The 14,365-nt window shown below is 47.0% G+C and overlaps 1 long non-coding RNA gene across 1 annotated transcript; it reads left to right on the top strand.

Moving 5' to 3' along the window:
- Window positions 1–480: 480 nt before the first annotated feature.
- Window positions 481–14,073, top strand: LOC132365000 (uncharacterized). The gene is made up of 3 exons (XR_009503018.1): window positions 481–747; window positions 12,597–12,710; window positions 13,839–14,073. It is a non-coding gene; the product is annotated as an uncharacterized LOC132365000 (long non-coding RNA).
- Window positions 14,074–14,365: the final 292 nt, after the last annotated feature.

The raw sequence follows: 14,365 nt of genomic DNA, 5'->3' as shown, positions 1-14,365 counted from the left end.
CAGAGACTGTATGGCCCTTAAAACCTAAAATATTTACTGCCTAACCCTTTATAGACAAAGTCTGCCAACCCTGCTCTAGATCACAAGAGTCCCAAGACCCTTATCAATCAACTGCAATTTAGGGACTTTATTTGGATCCTGATTTGAACATATTGAAAAAGTTACTTATGAGACAGAGATATTTGAACACTAGTTGGATGATGTTGTGGAATTATTAACATTTTAGATGTAATAATGGCATGTGTGTGTGTGTGTGTGTGTATGTGTGTGTGTGTGTAGAGTTCTCATCTAGTGGGGGCATATGCTGCAGTGTTTACGAAAGAAATGAGGTTTGTTTCAAAATAATATGGGTTGGTGGGGAAAGTACCAGGCAGGGTTCTCAGTGAAACAGATAATCCTAATAACTAACCGTATCCACAGGCATCATTATTATTGCCATTTTACAGATGACAGCCGAGGCACAGATTCAAAATCTGAGCTCTGATTTCAGATCCTGTGCTGTTCGTCACGGGGCTTGGGCCACCCCTTTGATGTGGATTTTCTGAAGATCACAGGATGGTCGAGCTGGGAAGGACCTCCAGAGGAACACCTGCCGGGGAGAGCCTACCAACAGCGTCCACAGATCCACATCGCTCCTTTAAAAGACATATGTTGAGTGCCCCTCTGTGTCAGATGCCACATTACAGCCAGAGCCACATGGACCAATAAGACCAGACAGCCCCTTCCATCAGAGACCACAGACAGACTGTAAGTATACTTCTTTTTTGGAGACACCACTCCCGCTTCTGGGTGGAGGAGAGTTGGGGGTGGTGAGCCTGGAGACGGAGACCAATTTGGAGGTCATGGCAGGAGTCCATGAGGAAGATGGCAATGGGCGCTGAAAAGGAGGGTTTAGCGTTTCATGTTGAGAAGTTAAACCTGCGCCACATAGGGAAGAAGGATGATAGGGCTCACGTTAGGACACAGTATACAGACATCTGTGTTATCATTGCTTCTGTCTGCCCGCGGCTGGTGCCCGTCAACTTTCAGAGCTGAGCCACAAATCCCATCTCACCTTGATCCTCAAACAGTGGGAGGCGGGGGTGGCGGATGTCCCTGTTTATGAGGGGACGTTGAGGGACAGGAGCACTGAGCTCCCACCACATCCTGGACGCTCTTAGCTCTAATTCACATCCTCTGACTTATTCTCCGAGGTGGGCATCCTGTGCTCAGGCCATGGAGGAGGGCACCCAGGCAGAGTCGAAGGTCAGCCTGAGATCACGGCCAGTAAATAGCCAACCTGATATGAATCCGGTCCATAAACTGCCCAAGCCTGTGTTCTTTTTCCTAAACCATGTTGCCTTCTTTATTTTTTTTAATTTTATTGAAGTATAATTGATTTACAAGGTTGTGTTAATTTCTGCCGTACAGCAAAGTGATTCAGTTATACATATATATACATTTTTAAAAAATATTCTTTTCCATTATGGTTTATCACAGGATATTGAATATAGTTCCCTGTGCTCTACAGTAGGCCCTTGTTGTTTATCCATTCTATATATACTAGTTTGCATCTGCTGATCCCAAACTCCCAATCCTTCCCTCCCCCTCCCCCCCCCCCCCTTGGCAACCACAAGTCTGTTCTCTATGTCTGTGAGTCTGTTTCTGTTTTGTAGATATGCTCATTTGTGTCATATTTTAGATTCCACATATAAGTGATATCATACGGTATTTGCTTTTCTCTTTCTGACTTACTTCGCTTAGTATGATCATCTCTAGGTCCATCCATGTTGCTGCAAATGTCATTATTTTATACATTGTCTTCTTAAAATGACTCATCAGGCAGATCTTGGGACACAGGGAAGTAAGGGCTCACTTCCGACTTCCTTATACCAACCTTCCCTCATGCATTTAAAACAGGTCATGGCTTTACAGAAAGCCATGTACACTTTCAGGAACACATCACTTGGATAAATAAGGCCCATCAGTATTATATTACATCAGCTGGGTTCCGCCTAGGCAAGGCTCTACCTAGAAAAGTAGGCTGCCAGACTCGTGGAGGATTCCAAATGTTTGTCCACTGCCAGCCCTGCTCTTTGAATGAGTGCAGAGGTAACAGCCAAAGGAAGGCACAAAGACTCTGAGCCCAGAGACCTGGGATCAACTTCTGCCACAGACCACTGGAACGTCCTCAGACAACTTTCTTCTGCTCTCTGAGCCTTGGTTTCTAAGGAAACACCCTCCTCCAGGGGCGTGTTTTCATCAAATCAGCATGAATGGCGCCCCCTGGAGTTGTGTATCAGTGTGGTTTTGCTTGCTTTATTAGGCTCCCTTGATTCTCTTTGTTCACATTGTAACTGCTCCAAAGCCAGGATGCAGATGCTAGTCGCCTGAAAAGGCATGCATTTGGTTATGATTCCTATGCCACGAGTGGAAACCACTGTCCTTGGCATTTCAGTTGCCAAACCACTTAAGGATCATTTGAGAAAGGTGTATGAGTCTTGGGATTGTCTAAAACTTTCTGCTGTTAACGTCCAGAAAGCCCAGCATAAGTGCTTGCAAAAAGGTGTCAGGGGCTGGGGGATTCCTGGGGACCACAGTAGGAAACCCCTGTGGTGGCAGGATAATGGTCCCCTAAAGATGTCCATGTCCTTGTCCCTGGAACCTGTGAATAAGTTACCTTATATGACAGAAGGGACTTTGCAAACCTGATTAAATTAAGGCCCTTGAGCTTGGGGGAACAGCCTGGATTATCCCAATTTCCTAGCTGTGGTCAGAGGGAGCCATGATTACAGAAGAACTGTCAGAAAGATGCAATGTTGCTAGCTTGGAAGACGGAGGAGGGGGGGCCACAAGCCAAGGAATTCAGGTGACCTGAGAAAGTTGTAAAGGCAAGGAGATATTCTCCTTCAGAGGCACCAGAAAGGAAAGCAGCCCTGTTGGCACTTTGATTCTAGCCCAGTGAGATCCAAGTCAGACTCTGTGACCTTTAGAAGTTTAAGATAATAAAATTCATGCTGTTTTAAGCCACCAAGTTTGTGGTCATTTGTTACAGCAGCAGTAGGAAACCAACACACCACTCTTAGGAAACTGTATCACTTCATACTTTAATGGCACAGAGATTGATATTGTAGGGAAAAACGCAGATATTGATGACTGTGAGTCCAAAAAGGATTCAGGAGAGTTGGCTGGAGTATGAAAAATTTTAAGAATAACTTACCAACTTATTTCACCTATATTTTATGTCTATACAGCAATACCTAAATTGGGCCGAAAACCTCTTTTCTAGGCATTACACAAAATACCTAAGTGCTAAGAAAGTATCGTATAATGATTTAAGGGTAACATTTTTTTTTTCCTCAGTGTTGCATGAAATAGTGGTTGTTTCCGCTGAGGTGTGCATCTTACTATGATTAGACTTGGTGAAATTGACAACACTTGTGGAAGTCTTTGCTACACAGTAGCCACTCAAGAGATGCTGTACCTTTCCCGAAAATGTTGTCTTGGATTTCAAGACTGGGTCCCCTTGGCTGTGTGTATCTGGGATTTGGGGGAGTGCCCACCTTCACTGTCACTCGGCTCTAAGGTGTGGTTGGGATGCCCTTTCTCCCCCTCTGCAACTTCGCTGCTCTTTCCCATTGCACTAGGAACGGTTTCCATTTCTCATTCAAGAGACCGGGACTCCTTTGGTTATGATGGCACAGGTGAGAGGGTGGAATCTTCGCCGCATTCAGCGAAGCTCTGGAGTTCAGAGGTCCTTCAAGTTCGGTGACTTTTACATCATCGTAATTAATTAATATTCGTGCCAATGCAGGCAGAGTCCTTGAGTGGTGAAATCAGAAGTGGGTTGCCGGCCACAGACCGACTCATTCTCTGCACGAATGTCTTCTTTAATGTGCTGTTTTTACTTCGGTCACCGTCTGAAAGACTTAATCGCTTCCCTTTCCTGGTAGAAGTCTGGAGGAAGACAAATTCAAGCTAGCGCCTGCAAAAGCATCTGTTTTGACAGGGGCCATTTAGAGAATGGGGCTGTCTTTTATGTGGATTTATGAGTTTGTGGGAGGAAAAAAGTAAAAGCATGAAGAAGGGAGGGAGTGAAGGAGAAAGAATAAGGAAGAAAGGGCAGGAGAAAATGTGAGTCAGACTGCAGTGGGTGTGGGGAACGGCTGGGAAACCGCATCATCTACCCCTCCCCCTCCCAGCAGATTCCCGTGCCCAGTGGAGTTTCAGAGCCCCTGGCTGGTCCAGTTTAAATCAGATCAGCTTCATCTCGCACAGGAGAAAAAAGCAACATGGGCCCCAGAAACCACCCTCTCTCTCAAGCTCGGGGCACAGAATGCCCTCCCTACTGCCCTTCCCCGCAAGCCCAGGGTGCAGCAGCCCATGTGAGACATTGGGGTGGGGCTGGAGGAGTGAAGGCAAAGGACCCCAAGAGGCAAATAATCAGAAAGGCCCTTCGTCTCCAAACAGCAGCTAACCCTGGCACTTGACCTCAGATTGCCCCCATGGGTGGCCTGCTGTGTGATGTGGGACACCTGGTCTGGCAAGGTCCTAGCAGACAGTGGGGACCCGGAGGGCAGTGCTGCATTTCCTTGTAGGATGCCATTGTCAAAGGTGGGAGCAGGGCTCCAGGCAGCAGTGGAGTGCCCAAGCATGCCCGCCCCTGCCCTGAGCTCCCAGGCCCTTGTCTTGACACTGCAGAGACACCAATAAAATCCCACCAGCAGAGACGCTGGAAATGGGGTGGGCAAACCCAGAGCAGTTATGGGAGAACTCATTAAAAATCTCAGAAACTCCACCAGAGCGTCACATATAGGGTGACTGTCCAGCTGTGGCCTGCAGGCTCAAGGACCCCCTCGGCACTGCCCATCCCCCATCCCCGGCTCAAAATGGCACCACCCCCTGCACCCTGGTTCTTAGGTCTGGGCACCTGCGCCCATCCTGCCCCTGCTCCATCCCCAAGAGGAAGCACATCAGCTGACACCCGGCCCCCATCCCATTCTCTCCTCTTCCAAGGACTCCCACTAAACTGGCTACAGAGAGCCTGCGCTACTACCAAGATTCATCAGTCTTAGCTTTCACTTCCCAATACGTGCAGACAGTGAGAAGTTCCCAGACACACGAGGAGAGCCAGCAACTGAAGGGGAGCCACTGATCGGAGGGGGCAGTGGAGAACTTAACACAGAATTCTAAGGCTTTTTTCCTGAGGGAAATTTCAGGAGCTATTCTAAGAAGGAAATAAGAGCTTTAACTGTTTAAAAAAAAAAAAAAATGCAAGTGGAGCTCAAAAAAGAATTCTTGGAGATAAAAACATAATTTTTGAGAATAAAAGAAAAACTCAGAGAGGCAGTACATGGCAAAAGGGGCAGAGCTGAAATCTGAGGTGTAAATGAGCGGCTCAGTGTAGGTCAGGTAATGATTGGCAGCCCCAGAGTAAAGAGATGAAGAGGTGCGGACCACGAAAGGATAGATTTATGGGGAAGGGGATCTAGGGGACTTTCACTGTCATGTCACAAGTTTCAGGAAGGTAGAACTGAAATGATGGAGGAGAAGCAAAGACTAAAGATACAAACATTCCTTGAGCTAAAGACATCAGATCAAAAATCCTCACCAAATACTGGGTGCAATTATTGAAAAGGACACTCAGGAATTTCAATGATAAAGAGGAAATTGTTTAAACTGTGTGTCTGGCTGGCAGGGGAGTGTCTCCCGAAGACTGAATGGTGGTAGAACAACCAATCCGAGGTGCACGGGGCTGGTCCCAGTGTGAGCAGCTTTTGTCAGGAAAGAGCTCTCTGCTCCAGGCCCCTCTGTCTTGTCACTAACCTTAAACTAGGCACCCCCATACTCTACTCATCTTAGACTGGAGCGCACTTTTCAGATCTTTTGCTCACGCAATACTTTGCCTAACTCTTGGATTCTTTCTGTAGATCAGAGAAGTAGAAATGAAGAATAAGTAATTAACAGGTGGCCAGATCTCTTCCTAGCTGCCCCTTCAGTAGTCTCAGGAACAAACTGTAGGAACAAGACAGCATCTAAAGAAAGACCACAAGGAGTCAACAAGCCTGCGCACCGTGGGGGATGGCGATCGCTCTGACCCCCCATCTCAATGATTAACTGAGATTCCTTCCGTTTCCCCTGCTTTTTAATTAATTAATTAATTTATTTATTTATTTATTTATTTATTTTTGGCTGCGTTGGGTCTTCGTTGCTGCGCGCAGGCTTTTCTCTAGTTGCGGTGAGTGGGGTCTACTCTTCACTGAGGTGCACTGGCTTCTCATTGCGGTGGCTTCTCTTGTTGCGGAGCACAGGCTCTAGGCACGTGGGCTTCAGTAGTTGTGGCTCACGGGCTTCAGTAGTTGTGGCTCACGGGCTTAGTTGCTCCGCGGCATGTGGGATCTTCCCGGACCAGGGCTCGAACCCGTGTCCCCTGCACTGGCAGGCAGATTCTTAACCACTGCACCACCAGGGCAGCACCCCCCACCCGGCCCCGCTTTTTTTAAAGATTGTTTTCTGATGTGGACCATTCTTTAAAGTCTTTATTGAATTTGTTACAATACTGCTTCTGGTTTATGTTTTGGTGTTTTGGCCACGAGGCATGTGGGATCTTAGCTCCCCGACCAGGGGTCAAACCCGCACCCCCTGCATTGGAAGGCAAAGTATTAACCACTGGACCACCAGGGAAGTCCCCCCTTGCTTCCCTTTAAAAGCTTTCATGGCCGAGCAGAATCTTCGGGGGTGCTTTTTGGGAGACACTGAGTCTACCGTCCCCCCAGATTGCTGTCTTTCTGATTAAAAGCAACCTCCCTTTCTACCTACTTTTGCCTCTCTCGAGGATTGATGTTTGAGTGGTAAGCAGCGGGACCTGTTGGTAACACCAGGATTCTCTTTCCTTTGGGAGGGAGCGGGGAGTGCGGTGTGCCTTCCTGTGCCATTTCTGAAAAAGATCTTACTCATGAAATACATCAACCAAACGGAAAAAATGAATTAGAAGGAGGAATTCAAGAAAAGGAAGGCGCAGTGTATAAGAGACAGTGACCAGTGATACAGTAAAACTCAGAGCTGAATCTGAACAGCTGTTGAGAATAGGACTGAAAGGCTTAACGCAATTGTTGAGGAAGGATTCTTGAAGCAGAGGAGGCAGGATGTGAAAAAATAAAACCGCTCAGAAACCGAGAACCCAGTGTCCTGATTATTTCGCCAAGCTCTTTCATTTAGGCGGGGAGGGGTAGGGCGGGGATGAGGGGGAAGGGGTCTAGCCTGGGTTAGGGTGGAGATGGTGGGAGGGGGTGTGGGAAGGGTTACTTGAGGAGAGAGGGGAGATGCCCTGGGTCCCACAACAAGGACTGAATCCTGGATCCACTACTGTGTCCCATCTTCACACTGCCTTACCTTCCTTATCTGTAAAATGGGAGAGAAAACCCACTTCACTGGAGACGATGAAATTAGTACATAACAAATGCCAATCACTTCATCCGAGCTAGCACATTTTAATTGCTTGATAGTCACTAGCTTTTATTTTAATGAATAACAATGATTATTATTATTGATGTGATAGAAAAATACAGGTTCAACCATGTTTAAACTTTTTTTTTTTTAATTTAAAAACGTAGAACTTCATTTATGCCATTATAAAAACTTACCAGAAACCCTTTCAACGTATACTCTGGGTTTGGAATATTGACACTCCTGCCCTGGTGACAAACCTGTGCCCCATGGCGTCCTGTGGAGGAAATCCCTTTCTAAAGACCTGGGGCAGGCGGGTGTGGTGCCCTGTCCCTGAGTGAGCCAGGCAGGTGGACCTGGCCAGGCTGACTGGCTTGGGTTGGGTCTGGAGGATGGAGTTTGTTTGCTTTTTTCTGGGAAGTTGGGGCCTCTCCCCCTCAGGTGGCTGGGGGCCAAGCCTACAGCCAACAAGAAAGCACCTGAAAAAGAAAGTCACAAGAGACTTCTGCCTCCCGGCAAAAAGCAGGATGTAGATCTGTGTACAGAGTGAGATGGTAACTATTCGTTTTTAAACCACAAGAATAGGATTTGAATCACAAGCCAACAGTGCACTCAGGAGCTCCCTTCAGCCGGCCAAACTCCTGCAAAGGGCCTTACTTCCCTGCATGAAGAGGAGAAAAGGTCAAGAGCGACCTCTCCCACACACCTGGGGGCCAGGTGTTCTCACCCGGGTTACCCTCCCGTAAGAGTCACTCAGGGGTCTTGGTCAGGGAGGGTGGATCCAGAGCTGTCAGTACTGGACTTCGGGGCTTCCTGGGGGCTTGGGGGATGAGGACCTCTGGCGAAACTTGTCTTCTTGGGAAGTGTTTAAAGCCAGACAATCACCATTATAATAGTTACTATTCATCAGCCGCCATATGCCAGGCTTTTACACACTTTATCTCATTGAATCCTTAAGCAACAGTGGGCAGTGAACATTATCACCCCCAGTTTACAGGTGAGGCAATGGAGACCCCGACAAGTTAAGGAACTCGCCACATGGAAGGTGGAGAGGATGTTGGCCCCCGGGCTGGAGTAACAGATTCACTGCATAGCTTCAGGAAGAATTTGAGGGCAATATATTTCCTTAGGCTTTTCTTTCATCAATACCTGTAGATTAGTTCCATCTGAGTGAAGCTTTTATTTGGTTTTGAAAGAAACTACTCTTAACGCATCTGCAGTTTATCAGGGTGTCGTGGCGCCAAGCTCTCCCCACCTCCACCCCGTGAAATGGAAGCACCCTTGCCTTATCGGGTCTTGAAGGCTGGTGGCTTTCTATTTACGAATGAGGGTGGTGAACTTGCCTTTCTGCTTGGGGATGTGATGGCTGCAACGGTTTTCTTTTTCGAGCTCTTTGCGATAACCTTGGGCTGGGGCATTTTGTACTCGAAGCTCAAGGCTAAATAAATAAGCTCCTATCCTTGAGTCTTGTTTTCACCACATTGGACATTGAACTTCATGGAGTCCCTTGATGAAAACCAAGCATGAACCCTAGGGACGATCTTGCACAACCCAGGAAGGACAATCAAGGGTATGAAAATGATCTTTGGCTCTGAGCCCCAGCAGGGAGTTGGTGAGTTCTCAGGTCCCATCTGACCTGGGCCCTCAGAAGCGTTTGATTCAGGGCTGACCTTTCCACCTTCACTCCTACTGATCTCTCTGCCATCTCTCCCCTGCTTTTCCTCTATTCTCCCTGTTCTCTCCTTCTCAGGTTCTGGTTCCTCCCTCCCCAACCCTTTAGTGTTGGAGATCCCGGGGTACCGTCCTTGGTCCACTCCTGTGCCCTTGGGGTCTCACCCAGATCATGGCTTGAAATATCACGTCAGTTTTCAGTACCAGCTCAGCCCTCTCCTTGACTCCCAACACTAGGGTCCTAGAGCCTCTGCCTCCTTGACAATCCACTGGGATTTTTAATAGACATCCCAAGTTCAACATGATCAAAACGAACTTCTGCTTTATTACCCTTCCCCTCCACCCCTCCCCCAAACCATCTACATGCTGTGTTCTCCACCTCAGTTAATACCCCACCCATTCTTCTAGTTGCTCAGAACACAAATTCAGGAGACACCCTTGATTTTTCTTTCCCTCGCACCCCACGTGCACACATCAGGAATCATCTGACTCCACCTTCCAAATTTATGAGAAACTGACCACCCACTTCGCATTCCTCCACTTCTCCCTGGTCTGGGCCACCATCATCTCCCACCTGCCCTAGCCTCCCAGCTGGTCTCCTGGCTGTCACACCTGTCCTCGTAGTCTGTTCTCTGCCCAGCTGCCACAGTGACCTTGTTAAAATATGTCACATCGTGTCACTCCTCTGTTTAAACCTCTGCAATGGTTCCCAGGGGCTCACGTCTTGCAGTTGACTTGGGAGGCCCTCTGGGGAGGCCCCTCCTCCTGGAAACCTCGGGGCATCCAGCCTCATTGCTATTCCAGGGAATGCTCAGATGTGCTGCACACTTAGGGCTCTTTGTTGCCTGTTCCTTCTGGAGTGTTCTCCCTCTGGACAGCTTCACACTGCACGCCCTCACTTCCTTCAAGCCCTTGCTCAGAGGCTACCTCTCTATTCCTAGTCACAACCAGCCCCTTCTCCCCAGACTGGCCCAGGTGCTCCCTGACCCTTGCCTGCCTCTGCTTTTTTGTCTTCCAGCCTTCCTTTCTTTTCCCTCCCTCCCCTCCCCTTCCTCTCTCCCTCCCCTCCATCCCTCCTTCAGTTCCTTCCTTCCTCCCTCCTTCCCTCCCTTCCTTCCTCCCTCCCTCCTTCCTGCCTTCCTCCTTCTTTCTCTCTTCCCATAGCACTTGCCACTTTATAACAAACCAGACAAATGAATCACTCATTCTGTTTGCTCTTTACTGCTCACTGTCTATCTCCCTGCGTACCCCCCTCCCACCGCTCATAAACTCCACATGGGCAGCAATCTTTGCCTATTTTGTTTGTTAACACATCTCAAATGCCTAGGACAGAGGTTCGCATGCTGTAAGTACTCAGTGCATATTTGCGGGAGGAAGGAAGGAAGGAAGGGAGGGGGGGGGAGGGAGGGAGGAAGGAAGGAAGGAAGGAGGGAAGGCAGGAAGGAGGGAAGGCAGGAAGGAGGGAAGGAAGAAAGGAGGGAAGGAAAGAATTGAAGGAGTCCCACAATTGCCCCCAGGGCCCCTCTTCCTTCCTAGAGTCCCAGCATGTCCTACAGCCTGGGTAGCCCTTAAAAATTCTCCTGGCTGATGTGGTTCCTGCCGCCGTGGGCTGCACTCGGGGCACTGCTGGGGTCACCTCTGCTGACCACTCTCCAGTGATATTGCTCTCGTGAGTGGGAGGCTGTGTTAGTTCTTAGTTGAGCTGAATTGTCTACTAAGCTATGAAAATGGCGGTGCCTTGGGCCCAAGACATGTGGTCGTAACCCACTCTTCATCTTCTCCTGGGCGGGAGACGCTCCGGGTGCAGACCAAGAGAAACATCTATCAAGGAAAGGCTAGAAGTAAATAACAAAGTCCTACTGTATGGCACAGGGAACTATATTCAATATCTTGTAATAAACTATAATGGAAACTATGTATAACAATCACTTTGCGGCACACCAGAAACTAACACAACACTGTAAATCAACTAGACTTCAATAAAAATAAATATTAAAGGAAAGGCTAGAAGAACAAGCTGAGGACATCAAAATTCTTGTTTGGTTTCTGCTGATATTAACAAGAATATCCTAGTAAATAAAACTTTGATTAAAAATGATGTCATGGGGGTTTAAGTCATTTTCAAGTGAGTGGGCACTGAAGCTTCTAATTTTTGGCAAAAGATTGATGAGATAATTTTTCATCATTTCTGTCACTAAATATTTAGGATATATATAACTTATCTTACACATGTCATGTAAACCCAGTTGATTCCCAGAATATATGTATGTTAAACACTTTTCTAAGGCATGATTCTTTTAAGTCCATTTATTTCTTACTACACCTATTTCCCATGTTATATAGTTTTGCGCTAAAATGCCTTTAAAAAAGTCATTGTGATATGTTCCCTCTATACCAACTTTAATGAGAGTTTTTATCATGAATGGATGTTGAATTTTGTCAAATGCTTTTTCCATGTCCATTGAAATGATCATGTGGTTTTTATCTTTCCTTTTGTTAATGTGGTGTATCACATTGATTGATTTGCAGATATTGAACCATCTTTGCATCCCTGGAATAAATATATATATATATACAATGGAATATAACTCAGCCATAAAAATGAATGAAATTCTGCCATTTACAACAACGTGGATGGACCTAGAGGGTATTATACTTAGTAAAATAAGTCAGACAGAGAAAGACAAATACCTTATGTTACCACATATGGAATCTAAAAAAAAAAACACAAACAAATGAATATAACAAAACAGAGGCAGACACAGATATAGAGAACAAACTGGTGGCTCCCAGTGGAGAGAGGGAAGAGAGGAGGGGCAAGATAGGGGTAGGGGATTAAGAGGTACAAAATACTATGTATAAAATAAATAAACTACAAGTGTATGTTGTACAGCACAGGGAACATAGCCAATATTTGATAACAACTTTAAATGGAGTATAATCTATAAAGACTTTGAATCACTATGTTGTACATGTGAAACTAATATAATATTGTAAGTCAATTATACTTCAGTAAAAAAAAAAAGTCACTGTGTTGTTTTGGAGTTCAGATTCATAAACTCTGAAATATGTTAATGTGAGTAGATCTGGATGTGGACATAGTAAATGGTTTTCAATTATACTTCTAGCCAGAGACAACACAGTAAGATGTTGGATTTGGCCCCAACTCTATATGCTGGGAAATTCTGCTGGGGAGGAAATCAAAGAGGAAAATGGAAACATGTTACATTGTACTTGGAGCCATCTGTGGTCTGGTTACCTTTCCCATACATGGTCTGGCTGGTCCCCTCTCTTTCCTTCTTTCCTTCTCTCTTTCTTTTTCTCTCTTCATTCCTCCCTCCCTCCCTCCCTCCCTTCCTTCCTTTCTCTCTTTCTCTCTTTCTCTATCTTCCTCCCTCCCTTTCTCTCTTTGTCTCTCTCTCTTCCTCCCTCCCTTCCTTCTTCCTTTTGAACTTGTCGCTTTCTGAGGTTCACTTTCATGGGTATCTTCTATCAACCAGGCCGACTGACTCTGGAACCTCAGGACCAAGCATCTGAAGTAGAGCAGAGAACCTGCCCAGGAGACCAGCTTGGGAGGCTGGTTAACATTTATTGGGAACTCACTGTGTACACAGGTATAGACGCTTTACTTTTATTAAGTTGTTTATAAACAATCAACCCTGTTTCACAGAAGAAGAAACTAGGGTGCAAAACGGTTAGGGCAGGAGCCTGGAGAGTAAGTGGTGGGTAGGTAACTGGGATGAGATGATTTTTCATTTGAGGGTATTTTGCAAAACGTAAAACCCTATACAAACCTAAAGGAAGCCTCAGGGCTTTGTTACTTGTACGTCTCTAGAGGAGAGGAAGGATAGATTATTCCAATGCCTGAATACAATATTTTACTGCAAGAATATTTTACAATATTAAAATAAGAATATTGCAGGGCACAGTTAACGATATCATTAAGGGCTTCTCTGCAACTCTTTGGAGCTCTGGCTGCCTGACAGGAGCTTTACACACATCCTAACTCTCACATCATCGTGTCTTATGGTGAGGAGATCTGGGATCCGGGGTCAGTTACCCACCAACCAGTACTCACCTCCCTGCATCTGGTTGCCCAGAGTGATCTGGGTGGGCTTTCCTGACAGCAGTTCAGACAGCGCTCTGCCCATCCTCCTGTTTGGGGAGCGCCAACAAGTCCTAACACACTTGGAAGGCTCCCCGACCACCCCAGTCCACAGTGACCCCTGCCCTCTGCCATCACACACACCGCATACGGCACACACGCACACACACACACACCCTACACACACACACACACACACACACACACACACACACAAGCAAACAGACCACCTATTGATGGCTCATAAGCCACAAGCGCCTGGGCATCTGCTCTCGTGGGCGAAGGTTTCTCCTGGGCCTTCCCAGCACAGAGTCCTCTAGAACAAAGAAAAGAGGGTTCTGCCCAGAGCATCAGCTGAGACGGGCTGCTGTGAATGTCTCCGGGCACTGGGGATGTGGTTTGGAACCCAAGGGTCCTAATCTTGGGGGACTCTGCAGGCTCTCCAGGGGGACAGTCCCCTACCTGAGAAGCCGTGCATTTGCCCTGCAGATGAGGGGTTTGGTCACAGGCCCCTCTGTGCCCTGTCCCCTGTCCCCTCTCCACACACCCCCTTCCAGCCAAGGCAGCTCAGTCAGGGAACTCGCGTGAAATGCCCTGTGTGTGAGGAAAATGAACGGTGTTGCTTATCCCATGATAGGAATTTATACACCTGGGAGCACATTGCGTCTGCAAATAGTTCTCTTTCCTAATCAATGGACAGAGGTTTGGAAGATCCGGCGAGCTTGGCAGTTCTCAGCCATCACCAGCACCTTCTCTTAAGCATGTAGGTTTGGGCTCCAGGGCGGAAGGGATTAGCCTGGGTCTTGTCTGCAATCCACTTTCACAGCTGAAGAAATCGTTGAAAACAGTTCAAGTAACACCTGGGCCAGTTGATAATCAGGTCCCTCTTGGGAAATCCCTTGGGGGCAAATGCTCACTTTCTCCAGGGCCCCCTGCTTATGTGGGCAGGGAGACTGTGCCCGGCGTTCCTTTTAAGAATATAAATGTGGATTTCAGATCCATTGGAATCCGTTCAGTCCCTGGTTGCTTTTTCCTCTCCCTGAATCAAACTTTTTTTTTCCTGTCTAGAATATTTTGAAAAAAAAAAAAAAAGAAGAAAGAAAAGGCCCAGGTTGGTCTGTCTGCTGTGTGCCTGCCTGTTTGCAGCTGAGTCAATGAATCCCT

This window comes from Balaenoptera ricei, chromosome 4 (genome assembly GCF_028023285.1).
Source record: "Balaenoptera ricei isolate mBalRic1 chromosome 4, mBalRic1.hap2, whole genome shotgun sequence".
Classification (NCBI taxonomy): domain Eukaryota; kingdom Metazoa; phylum Chordata; class Mammalia; order Artiodactyla; family Balaenopteridae; genus Balaenoptera; species Balaenoptera ricei.
The sequence above is the reverse complement of the archived record's forward strand: the minus strand, read 5'-3'. Positions and strand labels throughout refer to the sequence as shown.